Source organism: Megalopta genalis, unplaced genomic scaffold, assembly GCF_051020955.1.
Source record: "Megalopta genalis isolate 19385.01 unplaced genomic scaffold, iyMegGena1_principal scaffold0069, whole genome shotgun sequence".
Lineage (NCBI taxonomy): Eukaryota > Metazoa > Arthropoda > Insecta > Hymenoptera > Halictidae > Megalopta > Megalopta genalis.
The window spans coordinates 805,001-809,145 of NW_027476138.1; positions in this window are offsets into that span (position 1 = coordinate 805,001).

Here is a 4,145-nt window from a genome sequence, read left to right on the forward strand (position 1 = left end):
CAGCTGTCCTCCGTGTGAAAACCGAGAGGACACCATCTCCTCTCTGTGGTCTCCTGTTAATCCGGATGAACTACGGAGGGCGCTTCCGGGTAGGAAGACAGCACCTGGTCCTGACGGTTTGTCTGCGAGACTCCTTTGTAAAACCCCCCTTGAGGTTTTGCAAAGGATCTATAACCTCATTATGTGGTGCCGCAGACTCCCTATTCACCTAAGGGACGCCAGGACCGTGCTCATTCCTAAAACCGGACTGCCTTCTTCTCCGTCTGATTTTCGACCCATCACCGTCGCCTCGACCCTTGTGCGAGGATTCCACAAGGTCCTGGCTAGGCGGATGGGTCGATTGATCGGATTGGATGGGAGGCAGAGAGCGTTCCGTAGGACAGACGGATGTGCGGACAACGTGTTTTTGCTGGACTTGCTGCTACGCCACTCCCATGCGCGCCATAAGCCGCTTTTTGTTGCATCGGTTGATGTCGCGAAGGCTTTCGACACCGTTTCTCACCCCGCGATATTACAGACGCTCGAGCTGAGGGGCTGTCCCGCTCCCATGATTGAGTATGTCGGGTCGGTGTACTCTGATGCTCTCACGACCATTGTGTCGGGTGGTTGGCACTCCCATGCCATCCATCCGATGCATGGCGTGAGGCAAGGAGACCCGATGTCCCCCGGCATATTCAACATGGTGATGGACAGACTCCTCAGGAGCCTCCCCCAAGACATCGGGGCGGATATCGACGGGGTGAGGATCGGGTCGGCAGCCTTCGCCGACGACCTAATCCTCGCAGCCTCAACGACAACGGGCCTGCAGCGATTGCTTGACTGTACGGAGGGCTTCCTGGCATCATGCGGCATGTCCGTTAATGTCGGTAAGTCTTTTACCATCTCGATCGGAACGGTTCCCCACCAGAAGAAGACTACCGTGGATGAAGGCAACTTCTTCCTCGGTGGTCAGAAGCTGGTGGCGATGAAGCGGACGGACGCCTGGCAGTATTTGGGTATTCCCTTTACTCCAGACGGTCGTCTGCGTTCCGACCCGTCAGTCTCGTTGGTCGCTGATTTGGATAAGATCTCCCGTGCACCGCTTAAGCCGCAACAGCGACTATTCGCTCTGCGAATATTCCTGTTGCCAAGCTTATTTTATGCGGCGTCGTTGGGGTCTGTGGGATTGGGGAAACTCAATCGGTGTGACGTGGCGGTACGTGGTGCGGTGAGGAAGTGGCTCAGTTTACCGGCCGATACACCTAAGGCCTATTTCCATTCCGCCATCGGTTCGGGAGGCCTGGGTATTGCTTCGCTTCGGTGGAGTATGCCCAGGATTCGGCTTAGCCGCCTGAAGGAACTGTCCTTGTCTTCTGAGGCCGCGTCTGGGCTGCCAGGGGACTATCTTCGACTCGAGATCCAGAAGGCGCAGCAACGCCTGATGGATCACGGCGAGGTCATCGACACTTCCGAGAGGGAAGCGCGCCGTTGGGCGAATGCTCTTCACGGGAGTGTCGATGGCAGCGCTTTGAAAGAGTCGAAGAGGGTCCCGGGGCAGCACAGATGGGTCGCGGAGGGGACCCGCTTCTTGTCAGGACGAGACTTCGTCAACTCCTGCAAGTTGCGGATCAACGCCCTTCCGACTAGGTCCCGAACATCTAGGGGCCGAAGACAGGACAGGCTCTGCAGGGCTGGCTGCGCGGTGCCTGAGACCCTTAACCACGTCCTACAGCAGTGCCACCGCACCCATGATGGGCGGATAAGAAGGCACGACGCTGTAGTTGACTATCTTGCACGTGGTTTAGTGCAAAGGGGTTTTCAGGTAGCGCGCGAGCCGAAGATCCCTACCGATGAGGGAATGAGAAAACCAGATTTAGTAGCATGCAAGGACGGCGATTGCATGGTCCTCGATGCGCAAGTGGTTAGCGAACAGACAATCCTGGATCTTGCGCATAAGCGTAAGGTCCAGTATTACGCTGACAACGCCAGCTTCCGACGTGCAGTTGCTTCTAGCAACGGCACGGAGGATGTCAGCGTTTTCTCTGCCACTTTGTCGCTGAGAGGACTATGGAGCGCGAAGTCAAGCAGGGGCCTACTGAGCGCAGGATTGATGGGCCAGCGGGACCTCAAGGTGATCGCCTCGAGGGTCTTGGTCGGAGGATTGGCAGCCTGGGGATTATTTAACCGCAGAACATCGACGCGGACGAACCGCTCAACACCTACGCGGTTCGACCGGTCGGGCATAGGGTGAGGGACCGGAAAGGGGGAATTTATTGGTGCCGCCTACCATATAGGCGTAATAACGGGGCAATGCGGCCACCTGTCACCGGCTCGTATCCCCGGAAAAAAAAAAAAAAAAAAAAAAAAAAAAAAAAAAAAAAAAAAAAAAATAGCCAAATGCCTCGTCATCTAATTAGTGACGCGCATGAATGGATTAACGAGATTCCCATCTGTCCCTATCTACTGGCGGTGGCGGTCTGTGGCCACCCAGGGCGGGAGATAACCCCCGAACTAGCCCTCGCGTAGGAGGGTTGATCGGCCGAGTCGATGGGTGTATCGGCGATGAAGGCATTAGAGACCGTCAGTGCGTCGTACATGTAGTACTTCGCATAATGGCGAGGCCCTGATTTAGCATACGGGCTGTGGCGTGTTCTTTGTACAGCACTGTATGTGCTGTATGACTTCCGACTGGGGAACTGTTGTCACTCGTGGCATCAGTTCCCCAGTTTACGTTAAACGGTTTTTCAGACCGTTTTTCGTGGGCGGAACACGCCACTAGACAACACTCCGCTGGGCTCAGGAATACATGGGATGCAATCAATCCCCTGGGCAACCCAGGCCGCAAGGGGCAAACGTGCCCTAGCCACACTTGAGCCTCCACGAAAAAGGTACCGCTGGATAGCTCGTGTTCTTAAATACGCAGCGAACTGAACGAAGTGTGGTGGAGAGGAAGAGGCAGCCTCTCCGACTGCTGTCTCCCACGTGTTTGCCGTGCGTGGCGACCCTTGTCGTCGGAAAAGAGGATCCTGGGATCTGAGGGGGCCCTCTCCTGCGGGTGAGACGTCCCCAACACGTACCTTTGGCCTCTGCTTCGGCTAGATGGGCGGCTGGACGAGAAAAGCAGCCCTGGTCCAGTCAATCGGCTTGGAACGACCACACGCTTCGGGCAAGTGGGTTCTGCTGGGCGAGGACGCGGGCTGGGTAAGGAAACCGACCCAGCCAGCAGACTATATTCGGTGCGTAGCCCTAACTCAGCCTTTGGCGGGTTCCAAATTGTGTGGGTCGGTGGTGGCCGGGGAGCGCACTGGATGAAAGACCAAGACACATTATGGGTCTTAATAAAATTAATGAACAAAAAACTAAGCGTCCAAAGACGACGGGTCCAGCTCCTACTCGGAGTGAAGCCGTCGCCGCATACGCGGGAACTGCAAATGCAGCTGTCAGTCCCCCCGCGTCTGTGAGAAAGACAAGATCCGGGAAGGTGATTAATATCGCCAATCCTCGTGTGATCTTGCAAAGATGTGTGACTCCCACGCGAGCGGTCTCGGTGAAAACCGAGCCCACGGTAGAAGGTACGCCGGACACCGGTAACGTGGAAGTAATCGAACGAGTCGGAGACACGTCACTCGTGAAGGTGCAGTCGGCACCCGAGCGTGTCGAGGACCCTACTGGTGACGGTTGGCAAACCGTCACCAAAAAGACGAAACGAGCCAAGCCGGGCGCACCCACCGGCAAGGCCGCAGTAAACCGGGCCAGGAGACCGAAGGGGACGTTCTCCGGGCAGAAGGTACGGCCTCTCGATCTCGTAAGAGACGAAGCCTTTAGGCGAGTGTCCGAAATACGGACCTTTTGCTTTCGACCTGAGTCGAAAGTCAATAAGGAGTCCGGGTCAAAGATACTCGCCGAGGTTGAGGCACTCAACGAGCTGGTCCAGGAGCTTATTCAACGGAATAGCTTCGTCGAAGGGCAGCTCGCCGCGGTCAGGGCGGACCTAAAAGCGCGTCCTGCCGTAATGAGTGCGATGCGACCTGGGCCGTCCAAGGGAACTCTCCCGAAGACGGCCTGCAACGCCGCGCAGTCGACTTACGCCCATGTGAACAAAGTCGACTGCAAAGGAGCTTCTCCGGAAGCGGGGAGACGGCCACAATCGCAGCATGTGGTAAAAA